The sequence below is a fragment of the Choloepus didactylus genome, chromosome 5 (genome assembly GCF_015220235.1).
Source record: "Choloepus didactylus isolate mChoDid1 chromosome 5, mChoDid1.pri, whole genome shotgun sequence".
Lineage (NCBI taxonomy): Eukaryota > Metazoa > Chordata > Mammalia > Pilosa > Megalonychidae > Choloepus > Choloepus didactylus.
In genome coordinates this window covers 166,737,102-166,754,294 of record NC_051311.1, presented here as the reverse complement: position 1 = coordinate 166,754,294, position 17,193 = coordinate 166,737,102, and the positions used below count along the sequence as shown (strand labels likewise).

At 50.5% G+C, this 17,193-nt stretch overlaps 1 pseudogene; it reads right to left on the bottom strand.

The window, feature by feature from the left end:
- Positions 1-552: 552 nt before the first annotated feature.
- Positions 553-15,746, bottom strand: LOC119535513 (annotated as a pseudogene).
- Positions 15,747-17,193: the final 1,447 nt, after the last annotated feature.

Below are 17,193 nucleotides of genomic sequence, written 5' to 3'. Positions count from 1 at the left end.
ACACCTCAGCAATCGGGTACCTTCACCAGAGGACGGCCAGTGGTGTCCGGAAAACCTCTGTTAGCTAGGAAGGCAGCTGGCGTCTGCTCCAAAGCTCCGGCCTCAAAACGGCTTTCTCCCAGGACGTTCCTTTCTAGCAAGCTTGCTTCTCTTCAAAACATCACTCCCAGCTGCACTCTGTTCAGTCTCTTTGAGTCAGCACATTTATATGGCTCCACTGATCAAGGCCCACCCTGAATGGGTGGGGCCACGCCTCCATGGGAGTATCCCACCAGAGTCACCTCCCACAGCTGGGTGGGGCACATCTCCATGCAAACAACCTAATCCAAACATTCCAACTTAATCCCCACTATTATGCTTGCCCCACAAGATTGCATAAAAGAATATGGCTTTTTCTGGGGGACATAATACATTCAAACTGGCACATATATAAATTGTGTCCTAAAGGATTCACTGAAAACTCAGAAGAAGAACAGGGCCAATAAGAGATATTTTACTTTTGTACCTTTCAACCAGGTGAATGTATTATCCACTCAAAAACTGAACAAAAGCTTAAAATACAAATTTTATTTCCTCCTTCATGTCTATCCTCCCTCACAAGAAAACAAAATGTGGTTATACAATGAGACACACTTGAACGGTCAAATCCCAGTTCTGCCTGTGTGACCTTAAGGCAAGGCACTTAATTCTGGGGGTTTGCTTTGTGTAAAACAGGGATAATAGTAACTACCACATATTGTGGTCATGAGGAATAAATGGGATAGTGTGTGTAACATGTTTGCATGGTGCCTGGTAAAGGAGTCAAATGTTTTCTGGTCAACAATGATAATAGTAATAACAATAGCAGCAAATATTATCTGATATTTCTAGAACTCCATTTACTAGCTGTAAATTAGTTCACTGTACCTGCTTCTTGCATCCTTACTGAGTTCATATTACAAGCAGAGAACATGGGCTTGGAAATGCTTTGAAAAAATGTAAAGTGACTCAGGGTGAGGAAGAGTTAGTTATTGTTGCTGTTGCTATTAGCAGGGAAGCTGCACCTTGCCTGTTCCAAATGCTGATGTAACTTTTCTGTGTTTGTAGAAAAACAAAGCCTCAATTAGAAAGAGTGAAAGACTCAAACCAGAGTTATATAAGGAAAGGAAAGATGTGGGGAGGCAGGTTGGGTACTTAGCAGCCCTGGAGGGTGGTGGTAAGTGGAAGGGGGCTACAGGTGGGCACGGCAAGGAGGGTAGTACAGATTTGGAAATGTGCAGAGCCAGGCTAGTCCCAGCTGTGCCACCAGCTTCTGTCACCTTTGACAACTCATGTCCCCTCTGGTCTGCCGCTTGTAAATCTCTTGATTTCTGGGGTCTCTTCCACTGCCACAGTTGCATGGTTCTGTGCTGGGAGAAGGTGGGTTGCTCACCAAAGTGACCCTTTCTGTTCTTTATTGGTGTCTCTCTCCACTGCCACTGGTGATAGCAAAAGCAAAGAGGACCTGAAGCAACAGAACTCAGAACTAAAAGAGAAACTTTGGGTTTTGCTCATGGAAAAGCCAGCCATGCAGCATGAGATGGAGGAGCTGTGCAAGAAATGAGATGACAGAGATGCCACTGGTGAGGGGCTGGGAGCCCTGGGGAGTCTAGGCCCCATCCAGCTGGGGCCAGGGGACTAGGGGATCATCCTGGCCATCAACCAGGAGCTGTGAACTTTGGATTTGTGTTCTGGTCCTGCCATAGAATCTCCAGAGAATGATAAAAATCCACAGAATAGTGCCCTGCCCAGATCTGTGGAATCAGAATCTCAGGAATAGGGCTTTTTTCTTAAAGCATCCTGGTTGAAATCCATCATTTTAGAGGTTATAAAGTTGGTCCTGGAGTCTATTTACTTTCACCTGGTCCCAAGTCACCTTTGGCTAAGTAACCACCAGATAGAAAGGGTGTTGTGTCAGAGAGCTCTTCTTCAATTGTTTCTTCACACTGAACAATACTCGGTCTTCATGTAACTTCTGTCTTGAGCAACACAGGGAAAGTCTACTCTCTTCCCCAAGATAGGATTTCAGATACATGAGAGGCTGTGTGTGGGTTCCCTTGTCTTCCAAGGTGTTTTCTGAGCTAAAGAGCCCCAGTTCCTTCACATGTTTCCCATGCATTCCATCACCCTCTTGATTACATAATTACTTGAAACACTTAGATGTTGTTTGAGCTTTCCACTAGAGTATACAATTTTAGCTATTAAAACTAAAATCTATGTACATGAAAATAACAACAAGCGGGTAGAGATCTTTATTGACCCTTAGTTTAGGTTGATCCTAGCTCAAACCCCTTTTGGGGAGGAGGGTGCATTCTGTGAAACAGCCAAGGCACCTCAGATCTAACCTCGTTTTTCTCCATCCAGTTACCTCTCCAGCCTGGAGTCCCTGAGAGCCCCCAGCAGTTACAGCAGGCCCTGGAGGAGTGGGCACAGCTGGAGATGCATGTCAGGGAGGTCAGGTTTACAGAGGGTGGGGTGTGGGAGGAGAACCCCAGGTGGCCGGGAGCAGGTGAAGCCCAGTGACAGCCCCTCCTAACTTCTGGGCCCATTCCTGCAGTTTACAGAATCATTAAGCTTCTGCAATTAGAGCTAGCTATGCAGAGGCTGTGAAATAACAGAGTGCCATTTGCAAAAGAAGGTACAGCATTTATGTGAGGAGATAAGCTCTGACCCTTCACACACACACAACCTCAGAGGATGCTTGATCTTTCCAGTCTTCTATTTACACAACTGTCAAGTGGGAATCATTACTTTCTATGTTGTGTGGCCAAAGGGGTTGTGTGTTTCACTTTTTTGGAAGTGGGGATAGAAAGGGAGACGGTAGCAAGAACAGTATGTTAAGAAAGAGCTGCCAAGAAGCTGGGGCAGCTACAGGAAAAGGTGGCAGAACCAAAGAAATGGTAACCCCTGCCCTGCTTGGACAAAAGCTTAGAAGATGGGCACCATCCTCAGGGCAGGGGGTGGGGATGGGTAGTGCTTGGAACAGGGATGAAGTTGGGTTCTAGGGGACAAGAAAGCAGCTCCAGCCTGGGAGGACAAGTGACCCTAGAGTCCTGCAGAGCCTGGGACTATTCATTACCCTGTGCTCTCTGACTTTAGAGTGGGTAACCCTGGGCCATATGCCATTTTCCTGGCTTGAGGCATTGAGTCCCTGGTTATAGGGAAAGAGACAGTGATATGATGGGAGGCTCTTTGGAGTCAGATCTGGATTCTCATATTAGCTGTGCTGGTCACTATTCATTTGACATCTTACACATCAATTTCTTTAACTTTGTGAGGCGATGAGCATTTTCTCTTGGTTTCCTTGCCCTCTGATTTCCCTTGGTCCTTCCACCTCCCCTGGGGGCTGGTGGGTCAGACACTACCCCAGCCATTGAACAACAGGTGAGCACACTGAGGCCCAGAGAGGGGAGGGCTCCTCTCAGCTTCACTGTGTAACCCTCTTCCTCAGTATTCCCCCAAAAGAAGCACCTCTTGCCTGCAGGTGGCTTTTCTGAACTTGGCCATAGCCAGTTCTAAAAAAGAATATGCACATCCACAGGGGCAGCTGAAGGAGCAAAATGTACACTGCCAGCACCTGGCACTCCAGGTGATCTCATCTCAGCGTGAGCCGGAGGCCCCTCCTCCCGCCAGGACCAGTGGGGACAGCATGTCTGGGGAGACCTACCAGGCCCTACAGGTGGCCATGGAAAAGCTGCAGGTGAGTGAGTGTCTCCTGACATGGACCAACAAGGGTTGGGGGCAGATCGCTGCTGTGCCCTGACCCTGTCATTTTGGCTCCAGGAATGTGTTATCCACATGATGGATGAAAAAGTGGCCATGAAGGAGTGAATGGAAGAGGTGGAACATTGCCTAGGCCTGGGCAATAATCCGTGCATCCCCTTCTTTTACCGGGCTAAGGAAGAGCTAAAGATCTTAGTGATTTAAGATCCTGACACTAGCAGGCAAAGCCCGGTGACCTGGGGCTGGGAAATCTTCCCCCACTTCTTCCCTACCGCCCCTCCCCTGCCTCCTTGCCTGCCACCCTTTTTCTACCACAGATTCCCTCCCAGTGCCCTCCATCCTCTCCACCACCCCCAGCAGCCCAGCACCCTACTGGCTGGTACGTGCACACAGACCTGGGGCACGCAGCCACTGGGCACACTGAAGGGCACGCATGGGCTGAGTCACAACACAGAAGCTCACCCGCACACAGAAGGCACTTGCAGCAGCTCCCTGCACACCGGCAGGCTCAGAGGACCATCCACCCTGTTCCATAAGGGGCAGGGCTTGCTTTCTTGGGGTCTGGCTGTCACTTTTCAGCCCAGGAGCCTTCCATGGCTCCCTACTGCCCATAGCACTGAGTCCCAACAAGTCAAAACTCCTCTGTGGAATTTGAAGATTTCCCAAAACTTCCCCACCTTACCCAGGGAAACCTGCTCGCATTCCTTCTTGCTCTCTCTGCATTCTCTCCTCTGCCTGGTGGCTCTCCTCAATATAGCCCACACAAAACTTTTCCATAATGCCAAAAGATCTGTTGGGCAATGCTGCAAAACCCACCAGCTGAGAGCCTGCCGTGGAGTAATGCCACCTTAGACTTTCCAGACCCAGCTGAGTCACCTCATACTGCAGCTCTTTGCATGACCCCAGGTGAGGCCAACTGAAGAACCACTGAGCTGAACTTCACCCCAAACTGCTAGACTCATGAGCAAATACAGTGGTTATTTTAGGCCATAATTAGGCTTTGTGGTTAGGTTTGTTCTGCAGCAAAGCCTATCTGAAATCCTAAGTTGGATAACTTCCTACTTCCCCTAGACAAGTTGGCACAGTAGCCATCCAATCATCAAGGAACTCAGTCTTGGTGAAAAGTTCAGCACTAGCGTCCCCACCCTGGGCTACACTGAAGCCCAAGACCCACCCCCTGCTTCAGAGGCCTAGGTGCCCGCTATTGGGCAGGGGCCAGATCATCAGGGAAGGCCCTTCATCAGGGGGCAGGAGTTGGAATGAGGACCACATGGGAAGCACCCAGGCAGATGTGCTCAGAGGCTGAGTAGTGGGGAGAGCCAGGAAGGGCCAGGGTCTGGGCACAAGCCTCAGTGCTTCTAGGCACCCACCAGAGAACTTCCGAGAGGCCTCAGCAGACCAACAGCTGGAAGGATGGCATTGCCCTGCTGGTGGGAGAGGGCAAACTGCTCGTCTCTCACCCAGATGTCTGTGACAGCCCTTGCACTCCTCTCCCCACCTACAGTCCTCTCCCCTGCACACAGCAGCTGAGCTCCTGCCCTGGGTTCTGGCCCCTGCTGGCCTCTCTATCCCACCACACTCCTCGGCCCACCCCTCACTCTCTGCTCCAGCTTCAGGGGCCTCCTTTCATTCCTCCAGCCCCCAAGCTCCTTCCTGCTTCAGGAGCTTTGTGCTCGCTGTTCCACAGCCTGGAATGCCTCCCTCTCCCCATAAAATCTTCCTTTGCATTCCTGTCTCAGCTTAAACATTTCCTTCCTGGGGAACTTCCCGGTTATCCCAGCAGTAGGCCAAACCCCTTATCATCTGCTTTGTGGAAAACCTGGTCACTTGTATTCCATTCAGCATCTTTGGAATTCCTTTTCCTACAGCCACCTGCACTACCTTCAAGAAGGCAAAGGCCCTGTCAAAACTTATTACCTGTATCCCCAAGGCCTAGCACACTGACTGGCACCTAGTAGGCATCCAATAAATATTTGTTCTATTAACAAATGGATGGACCTCCTCTCTCTGAAAGCTCAGTCTGCTCACCCATACAATGGGAGGTCAGTTTACCACTACCCAGTAAGGCTGTGGGTAAAGGTCAAATGACAACTACCCAGGTCTTTCTAGAAGGAAATAGGCAAGGGGCTAGGTTTGGAACCTGAGAGTTGGAGTGGGGGTTGGGACAGAGCTGTTTTGTGCAGCTCAGGCAGGAAGCACAGGAAGATGGGGTGTGTGTACAGGGGCAGCTCCTTCTCTAGGACCTGCACAAAGTGCTCCAGGTCACAGCTGCCAGCAGGGTTGGCCACTGCAGCCATTCCAGCCTGACCCTCGTGAAGGCAGTAAGGTGGACAGTGACCAGTTGGTGGCATGGAGCCTCTGGGTGGAACTGCCCAGATGATGCTCCATCTGCCCACATGCCTTCCCCCAAACATCTGGTGCCTTGACACCATAAACTGCCACAGTAGCCATCTCCAACAGGCAGCTGTGTGCCCTCCACCTCAGTGGCAGACAGATTCTCTCCCTTCCAGCAGAATGTGTCCCCAGTGCGGTCTTGGAAGTATAGACAGCCCAGCTCATCCATCACCAGCACATCACCTAGAGAGGGGTGGTGTGTGGCAGAGCTTGGACCTGCCCTGGCTCCTGACTAGGAGGTTTAGGACAGGCAGTCCTCATGGGATCCCAAGAGTTTGTTTTACCATAAGGCCTGGAACTGGCGGAGCCTTAGGGAGGTGTTCTCTGAAGGAGGGGAGTTCCCCTCATTCCCCCCTCTCCCTGGAAGGAGCTGCTAAGGGAAGAAGGGGGCTGTGAAGAGCTGGGGAGAGGTGTCCGACCACAGGCCTGGTCCTCTTTCTTGAAGACATCGTTGGCTATCTTGTTGGCACCTTGTTTGAGGTAGCTGTCAAAGCAGTGCAGGAGTCCTGCTGGAGGATGCAGCCCACCAGCCGGCCTGGCTCACCTAGGGGCAGGGAAGGGAGAGTAAGATTTGGAAGCATCCCCAGATAGTCTATTCCACCTGTTCTTTCTACCCCTGAAAACACCCTGCATCCTGATCTAACGTCTAATCATACTGCTTCCCAGGTGTGCCAGTTTGAATGTATTATGTCCCCCCAGACGCCTTTACCTTTGATGTAATCTTGTGTGGGCAGACATATCAGTGTTAATTAGACTGTATTTCTCTGAGTGTTTCCATGGAGATGTGCCCCACCCAACTGTGGGTGATGACTCTGATTGGATAATTTCCATGGAGGTGTTGGCCCACCCATTCAGGGTGAGTCTGAATTACATTATTGGAGCACTATATAAGCTCAGACAGAAAAAGCAAGTTTGCTACAGCCAAGAGGGACACTTGAAGAAAGCACAGGAGCTGCAGATGGGAGACACTTTGAACATGGCCATTGAAAGCAGACTCTTGCTCCGGAGAAGCTAAGAGAAGACAAATACCCCAAGTGCAACTAAGAGTAACATTTTTGAGGAACTGCAGCCTAGAGAGGAATATCCTGGGGGAAAGCCATTTTGAAACCAGAACTTTGGAGCAGACACCAGCCACATGACTTCCCAGCTAACAGAGGTTTTCCAGATACCATTGGCCATCCTCCAGTGAAGGTACCTGATTGCTGATGTGTTACCTTGGACACTTTATGGCCTTAAGACTTTAACTGTGTAATGAAATAAACCCCCTTTTATAAAAGCCAATCCATTTCTGGTGTTTTGCACTCTGGCAGCATTAGCAAACTAGAACAGATTTTGGTACCAGGAGTGGGGTGCTGGTGTGGCTGTGTTTGCAAATACCAAACATGTTGGAATGACTTTTTAAATGGATAAGGGGAAGATTCTGGAATAATTGTGAGGGGCTTGATAGAAAAGGCCTAAACTGCTTTGAAGAGACTGTTTGTGGAAATATGGACTCTAAACATACTTCTGATGAGGACTTGAGGAGAAATGATGAATGAGTTGTTGCAAACTGGAAGGAAGGCGATCCTTGTTTTAAAGTGGCAGAAGATTTGGCAAAACTGAGTCCTGGAGTTGGATGGAAGGCAGAATTTGAAAGTGACAACCTGGAATATTTAGCTGATGAGATCTTCAAGCAAAATACAGAAGAAGTAGCCTGGCTTCTACTTGCATCTTATTGTAAAATGTGACAGTACAGAGATAAACTTAGAACTGAACTCTTGGATTCAAAGAAACCAGAAACTGATGGTTTGGAAAATTCCAGGCTTCCAGGGGGTGGATCCCCAGAAGCTATAGCCCAACATGAGTATTTAACCAAACATGGAACCCAGCCACCATTTCAGTACAAGCCAAGATTGGAGATGGAGTTATCCAGAAAGGATTTGTGGAAAGTCCTATTGTCTGACAGCTTTGACTCCTGCTGCCTCATGCAAAGCCAACAGAATTTTTGCAAGCTCTTTATGGATGGAGCCATTGCCAGTCTGAACTGGAGGGGACAGACAAGGAACAAATTGAAGGAAAAATTTTATCAAAGACAGAGCCATGGAGGTTGAGGTCTGGAGTCAAGAGGTCTCAGGCTGAGAGAGCAGAGTGGCCCACACACATGGAAAGGGTGAGTTTGCTCTGGAAGTCGAGGGTGGGCCTTCTGCCTCAATGCTCCAGAAGAGTTTTGCCACCCCCGGCCCCAAAGAGGGTGGAGCACATTCCCAGGGGAATGGGGAGAGCGTGGCTGCCATCCTACTGTTCTGAAGGGATTGAGTGTGTGTCCCAGAGATGGAAGGGAATCCAGGTGCTGCCCTGATATTTGAGGAGGGTGGGGCTGAGAAGGTGGTCTCCCCAATGTGTGGATATGTTGGAATACTCACCTCAGCATTTGGAGAGGAAAGAGCTGCCACAAAGGCCCTTGGGACAGGTTGGACTCCTGCTCTCTCAAGCCCCAGGAATGCAACATCATTCTGTTAATGACTCTCAGACTTTGAAATCTAATGGAGTTTGTTCTGTGGGTTTTAGGAACTGTTTTGGTCCTGTTAACCCTGTTTTCCTTACTGTTTCTCCTTATGGCACTGGGAATGTTTATCCTAGGAATGCCCCTCCTTTGTATATTGGAAGCACATAACTTATTCAAAGTTTCATAGATCCACAGCTGGAGGGAAATTATGCCTTAGGACTGACTACACTTGTAATTGATTCTGATGGGATCCTGTACTTATCTACTGTTACTGAAATGATTTGTTTTTGTAATATTTTGACAGGGTGAATGTATTTTGTATATGGAAAGACAATGTCATTTTGGGGTCCAGGGGGTGGAATGTCCCCCCAAATGCCATTACCTTTGATGTAATCTTGTGTGGGCAGACATATCAGTGTTAATTAGACTGTATTTCTCTGAGTATTTCCATGGAGATTGCCCCACCCAACTGTGGGTGATGACTCTGATTGGATAATTTCCATGGAGGTGTTGGCCCACCCATTCAGGGTGGGTCTGAATTAAATTACTGGAGCACTATATAAGGAATGAGCTTGCTACAGCCAAGAGGGACATTTGAAGAAAGCACAGGAGCTGCAGATGGGAGACACTTTGAAGACGGCCACTGAAAGCAGACTCTTGCTCTGGAGAAGCTAAGAGAGGACAAATACCCCAAGTGCAACTAAGAGTGACATTTTTGAGGAACTGCAGCCTAGAGAGGAACATCCTGGGAGAAAGCCATTTTGAAACCAGAACTTTGGAGCAGATACCAGCCACATGACTTCCCAGCTAACAGAGGTTTTCCAGACACCACTGGCCATCCTCCAGTGAAGGTACCTGATTGCTGATGTGTTACCTTGGACAATTTATGGCCTTAAGACTTTAACTGTGTAATGAATAAACCCCCTTTTATAAAAGCCAATCCATTTCTGGTGTTTTGCATTCAGGCAGCATTAGCAAACTAGGACACCAGGGAAATGCCCCATTTGTCCCCCCAGCCCGGGAGCACCCTCAGGGCAGGGAGCTTATCTGGGCATCTCTGACACTGGTAGACCCTCAGTAATGTCTGTTCACTGAATGCATGGGAAGATGAACAAATAAACAATGGGTGGCCAAGCTCTACATGGACAGTCTGACCAAAGCTAGTGCTTATTGAGCCCCTCCTCTGTGCCTGGAGGAGCTTTACATTATCACAGTTAATCCTCAGGTCAATCTGATGGAGTAGGTGCTATCATTCCCATTTGCCAATGAGGAAACTCAGGCAGAAAGGCTGAATAACTTGTCCGTGTCCCAGAGCTAAGTGGCTGAGCCAGGATCAAACAGGGCAGCCTGGACAGAGTCTTCTTGAGTCAACACAAAAATGAATGCAGTGATGGATGAATGGATGGGATGGTGAAGGAATGAATGGATGGACAAAATGAAAGACTTGAGGAACTAAGAAAAGAACTGACTGATGGCCACTGGTCATAATAAGGCTCCCCACCCACCTGCACCTGTGCTCTTTCTCTCCTAGAACAACCCCAACTCCAGCCCCATGCAGACCTGGTTGGCAGGGAATGCAGACACCATCGGGCCCCAGGATCAGCTCCACTGTGTCTTCACTGACATTCATCAGCCAGATGGGGAACATGAAAGTCAGGATGCAGCTATTGAAGCCACAGGCCCCCACCAGCAAAAACCAATACTCATGCCTGGGCACTGCCACTGGATGATGAGGGGGTTATCTAGCACCCCTGGAACTCTGCTCCCTATGTCCCCCTAGGGCCTTCTGGTCCAACCCCACAATGGCTCCACCCATGCCCAGGCCACAGCTATCAAAGTTTCTCAGGCTGCAGTTACATTCGGTGGCCCAACAGAACTCGGCCAGCTGGGAGACATGGAAGCAGCTGGAAAAGTTGGTCCAGATAGCCTGCTGGAGGCCACTGCCTAGTGCCATGTGCACTTGGTGCTGGTTTTCTGTCTCCCAGGGCGGCTGGTTCAGGAGGTAGCAGCAGAGCTCACTGATGTACCATACAATCTAGGGGTAGACGTGGTGTGATTCTATGCCCCCAAGGTTGCTCTTACTTCACAACCTCCCAACTCCCTAAGTCCCTGCCCCTACTAATCTATGTTTCCAGGGGCTGGCTGTGTGATCCTTTCCCTCTCTGGGCCTCAGTCTCCCAATCTGAACAATAGAAATTTGCTCTAAATGACTGGCCACCTCAGCTCGAAGACAGGTGTCCCTGAAGTGAGGTTGGTGGGAAGTTAACAAGGGGATAGGGTTGGTTCATTCCCTTCACTTTTCACTTACCATGCACTTGTACTTGATACAGTCATCCCAGAACTGGGAGGCCGAGAACTTCCTCTGAATCACCACTGTCATACCATGAAGTAGGCACTGCCCAATTCCCACAATGTTTCCTGAAGGCAGAGGAGTGGACTCCAGAATTCAGGGAGATGAGAGACCCTTCTCTCCAGAGCCTCCTCTCATCTAGGCCAGCCTCCTAACAGGCCCCCTTTCCCCTTCTTTCTCTCTTTCTTCCTGCTCCTCCTACACAAACTGATCTCTGCCCTACTCAGACACCTACGAGATCAAGTGCACACTCTTCAGACTGGCCTCCAGGGTGGCCCTGAGTGTCCTGTACTGGTGTAACACTGCCATTCAGCAGGGAGGACTGAGTTCACACCACTCTTGGCATCTGTTTGGCTCAGGTGTGCCTCCTCCAGGAAGCCTTCCTGGGTTTCCCATAACTGGGCTCTCCCCTAGACAAGCTTGCTCCCTGCCCCTCCTCCACACTCATCATGCCATTTCTTATATTAAGTAGGTTCCCATCATTCATCCTGCTCCAAATACACACCAACTCTTAAGCATCTTGAGGGCAGGAACTATATTTATTCAAATTCTGTCTCCTCCCAAGCACCTAAAACCAAGCAGCAATGCCATGTACATCTGTGGAAATAATATGAAGAATCAGGCCCGCCCAGGTGCCCTGTGGAATTGCAGCTACCGCACAGCCTGAGGCTGGTGTGATTACCCTCACTTCATAGATAGGAGATGACTAAGGTGGAGTTAAGGGCAATGTCAAGATTTTAACCCAGATTCAACTCCAAAGCTCATGCTGTTTCCACCACAACACAGAGCCTGAAAAGGGGGATGTAGTTCCTCAGGGCTGGGGAGGAGGGGGCCAGGCCTAGGTTTACCTGCTGAATGACAGAGGGGAAGGCAGTCGTAAACAATGTCATCTGGCCACATGCAGAATGGGCATGTGGTAATACCTAGAAGGGGAGAGGGTAAAGGACTCATGGGCCCCTGGAGAGGCTCCCAGGCCCTGTCCATCCTTCAGACACCTGTCCCTTACCTGCTGTGGACCACAATGGCAGATTTCAGCAGCCCCGTGGTGCCCGACGTGAAGATATAAGAGCTTATCTGAGAGAAAGCAGACATGAGTGGCTGTGAGAGGCGGCACAGCTACCCCACTATGGCACAGGACTAGACAAAGAGACAGACAGACGAACATCTGCATATGAACCTCCTTTAGTGCCTGTTCCCATCACACCTCTTCTGGAAAGCCTTTTCTGATGACCCCAGACACTGCTCTCTACTCTAATAACTACACTTATTCCTTCAACAAACATTTCCCGGGCCAAGCCTAAAGATATGAGGGACTAAGATGGGCACTAGTGGGACACTCAGATGAGTATACAGGCAGTTCCAGTGCTGGGATGAAGGTGGGAACCACAGGACCTGACAACACACAGCAGAGGCACTTGACCCAGGCTTGAGGGGAGGTGGGAGCCCGAGGGTGGGCTTCCTGAAGGAGGTGATGCCTAGGCCAAGCCTTAAGAGTGTGGGTAGGCATTATGCAGGAAGTGGGGTGTTCCAGGTGGGGGAAGAGACTGGGCAGCTTTCTACACTAGTGACCACTTATTTACCCCACCCTTCGGCCTTGAATGGGGACTATCACATTATCATTTCTGTATGAGGTTCAATCCTCCACACCTGAGGTGCCTGAGTTCGAGAATTCTGTGGGATGACTCTGCATATTAAATAGCAACCATCTCATGCTCTCTGAATGCCAAGAGGGCACCAGGGTGAATCAGCCAATCTCTGCCGTGAGGTAGCTGACAAAAGCACCAAGGAGACAGGACTTGCATGCAAGGGAGCTTAAATAAGAATGACTATGACCAGGTTCTGAGTAACCTTAGCTTCAGGGCTTTACCTGCTGTATATTTTTTTGATCCTCAGAGCCCCCCTATAAACTAGGTGCTTTTACTGTCCAGTTTTACAGCTGAGGGAGTAAAAGGTCAGGTTCCCAGAGTAACACAATGTAAGAGGTAGAGCTGGGATAAGAACTCAGATCTGGCTTGATAGTCCAAGCTCTGAGCTACCAGTCAATGCAGCAAGCTGAGCAGTTTCACAAGAAAGTTGTGAGAGCCAAAGGGGCAAGGCAGGTTGGGTGTAGGGGGGAGAGAGGTGCAGCTCAGGAAGGCTGCCTGGAGGAGGTGGAGGGGAAGGCAGGCAGCCCAGTGCAGGGAGAACAAGGTGGAGACCCAGCAGTGTCTTACACTGAAAAGGGGCTTGATGACTACTGAAAGAGTCTTGCCTCTAACCCCCTCCCCCAGCCAAATTCGGACACAGCAGCTCCGTGGGGTCCACATGATCCTGCTCATGTCAGACATCAATGAAGGCTCATTCAACAAACAAAGAACTGGATTTTGTGTGCTGGGCACTTTCACACACATTAGCCCGTTAACCCTTCAGTGACCCCTGGAGTGTCCCACAGAAGTACCTTGGTCTTCTGGCCTCAAGGTCAGTGCTGTCCTCAGCCATCTTGGGACCCTTCCGTGGGGGTGAGGAACCCACCTGTGATGCCCTTCTCGGGGGGACTGGGCAGGTGCTGGGGGCATCTTCCAGTAGGGGTCCAGGTGCTCTGTGCCAGAGGGCACTGCCCTGGGCTCCCAGGGGCTGGAGCAGAAGAGGCTCAGTGAGGGACCCAGGCCGGCAGGGATCTCACAGACAGCTGTAGGGGAGACAGGGCAGGTCAGCAGCTAGTCCAGGAAACCCCCTGTCCCAGGGCCTCTGTTCAGGTCAGTGCCAGCCGTGTTGTCAGGGGAGACTGACTGGGCCACCCCCAGAGATGGTAAAGCCCCTGGGACTTCATACCAAGGAAGTTGCTGATTGCAGCAACATCCCCATTAGCAGCTGGCTCTCATCACAGCAGGTTCCTTACATGCCTTCTCCTGCTGACACGACCCTATGAAGTAGGTACCAGTAACAGCTGATTTTTCAGATGAGGAAGTGGAGGCTGTGAGAATAGGAGGGTCTTGCTCACAGCTATAATGTGCTGGACCTGGGATGCAAGGCCAGTTCTGCCTCACACCAAGGTTTGAGCACTTCACCACTGTACTACACTACTCCATGGGGTCTACTTAGAAGGGAGAAGTGGGGGGTCAGAGTCCAGTGGCCTTCGAGCCCTTCAGAGAGAGGACTTTTCCTCAGGCTCCCCTGTGCTCTGGTAATGGGCCAGTCCTGGCCTGCTCAGCCCCACTTCTTCTGGCTTCCTCATGTTTGTCTAAACCCCTCCCTTCTCCCCACTAAATCTTCCCCCTTTCAGCATCTTAAAAACCTTCCCTGTCCATTATCCTACCACCACAGCAGTGTCAGGAGAAAGAACACAGACACTGTGATCAAGCCCAAGATCAAATTTGAGTTCCTCCACTCACCAGCTGTGTGACCTTGGTGAGTTCCTCAAACTCCACTGACCCTCAGTCTCATCTGTAAAATCTATATGACACTCCCTACCTTACCCAGTGTTTGTGAAGATTAAAGCTGCTGCTTCTAAAGTACCAAGCTCAGCACACTGTCAGTGCTCAGTGTAGTAGGAAATAAACACAAGCTCTGAGGACAGCAGGGAATGGATTTGTGTTCCCATTTTACAGATGAGGCAAATGAGGCCTAATGAGTCTCATTATATCTGGGTGTTCATCCAACATCACACACTGTGCTTAGCACTTCAGGTGAAGTATCTTCTTGAAAATGGTGTGAGAGAAGTACTATAGATGAAGAAACTGAGGCTCAGAGAATTCAGGCCTCTTACTAGGATCTGCAGTTTATGAGTGGCAGAGCCCAGGTGGTCTGACTCTAGGGCTCATGCCCTTGACCACTGGGCCGCACAGCCTCTGTCACCTGGGGTGGGTGGGTTCCACAAGGTCCTCAGTGACAACCCACCAGCACTGGTCACTCCCCAGGGCTCACCAAGGGCCATCTTGCTGCCAAAGATGAGGGCTGATGCCCTGGAGGTGGTCAGGCTGTGGTGCAGGGCATCCTGCTGGAAGTTGGTGTTGATGAGTGCCGCCTCCACGCCAGCTTGGCCATGCCCAGCCACAGGTCCACGAACTCACTGTGGTTCTCCATGAAGAGGGCAACCACATCTCCTGAGGCCAGACCCCAAGCTTGCAGGAAGTTGGCCATGCTGATCGAGTGGTCATCCAGCTGGTGGAAGATCCAGAGCATGTCTGTGCCCTGGAAGATCAGGGTTGTCTTGTCAGGATGGTGCCAAATCATCAAAGCAAACAAAATGGGCACTGTCTGCTGCTACCACAGGTACCGCCACACTTTTGCCTTCATGTTCAGGAGCACAAGGCCACCAGTGTGTGACAGCAAAGGAGCCATGACTGCTGGGGGGTGGGGGTGGGGGCTAACACCCCAGACAGCCCAGGGTGTGCCACTTCTGAGCACCATCTGCCTGCCAGGTACTGTGTAAGCCCCACAACGTGCATTATCTCATTGTCTTCATAATAATGCTCAGAGACTGGCTGATTACTCTCTCTCCTGTACAGAGGAGGAAACTGAGGCTCCAATGGAACAATGGCTTCTCCAGGGTGTCCTAGATGGGATAAGGCCAAGCCAGGATTTCAACACCAAGCCTCTCTGGCTCCAGAGTTCAACTTCTACCCTCTAAGCTCTATTCTGAGCCCACTGCTCTGTCAGAAGCCTTCCAGGGCACTTTGGGTCCCCAGGTTAAAGTTCAAACTCCTCATCTGGGGCTCCTCAGAGCTCCTGAATTGAACTTGCCCCCCACCACTCATTACCACAGTAAATAAAGGATGAGTTTGCCAAGGGAGGATTCTTTCTTGTTCACTGTCTCCTCCACCGTATCCTGCTCAGTTCCAAGCACAGAGCAAATTCAGTGTTTGTGGAATGACTTGGCAACATCCCCCTTCCATGCACCCCTCACTCACTTCTGACCCCCAGAACTCTCAGCTCTCAGACCTTGCTGCCTTTGCTGATGCTGTTCCCTCTGGTTGGAATACCTTCTTCCCACAGCCTCAGAGGTGCAATTCAAGTACAACTACTTTTCCTCCAAGAGGACTCTGTGGTTCCCCAAGCCCCTGACCTGAGGCTACCTCTCCTTGCTCCACACTCCCTCAGCTCAGCACCATGGTCTCTCAACATCTCATACTGTAATCAACACAGATGGACAAATGCTCAGCCACCTATTCTAGGTACGGGTCACTGCTGGGCACGGGACACAGTGGAGCGAGTCCACCAGGGTGTGTCCACATGGCACTGCCAGTTTAGGGGTTTACTATGTACCCTTCTTATCTCCCTAACCAGTCTGAGCCTGGCCCAGGAGTAGACCTGCCTTGTTCCCACTGGGCCCTAGATCCTAGCCCAGCATCTGGCACAGAGGAGGTGACAGCTGGTGTTTCTGGTACAGGGTGCCCCTGTGGACCATGTCTGATTTTCTTGGGGGAGCAGGTTCTCTCAGACATCTGACTCAGGGCCCTGCTTTAGGACTTCCAGTGCCCCTCCTGCCACCCTTAACTCATGCCAATTTGAGGGCAGGGCCTTTCTCTTAGGGTACTTCTTCAACCTCTCACCTGCAACACCTGGGTGTTTAATGGATATCCCAGGCCCCAAGCCTGCTCTAGGCTAGGGAACTCAGGCTAGAGAGTTTTCCAAGAGACATTGACCTTGGAGGTGGAGGTACCAGGTACTGCCAGGAAAAGTGTGTGGAGCAAAGCTGCGCCTTTGGGGCCCAGATGCCCTGTGCTAGCAGAGGCCATAAGGTCTGGTCTGGGGAGATTTGGGGGATTAGAAGCCTGGCATGTCATGGGAAATCAAGGGAAGGGGTAGACATGGTACACACAAGACATTGCAACTAACAGCCTTGATAAAGATCCAGATAAAGCACCAGCCACCAGATCCCAGGTAAAGGAGGAGCAGGGCCCCCCATGTGGGTCCAGGGTGGTTTCAGCACCAATTTGGAGAACAGCAGCCCCCCAACTGGAGATGCCCCAAGCAGCATTGTGGCCTGGGGGCATAGTGCAGCCAGCAGGCCCAAAATGTAGGTCCCCTAACTCCTGGCCGAAATAGTCAGGGAACTATTACTCCAAAGGGTCAATCTATGGTGAAGCTAGTTGCACTGAGTAGGAGTGTTGAGGACAGGGGTCCATTTCCAGGCTTGGCTCCAGGGCTGGCTGGGAGAGGCAGGCTAGAGGCACGGGACTTAAGGTGAGGAGTCCAGGGGGGAGAGGCAGGAGGCTGCTTTCTAATCCCCTAGTCCACCTTT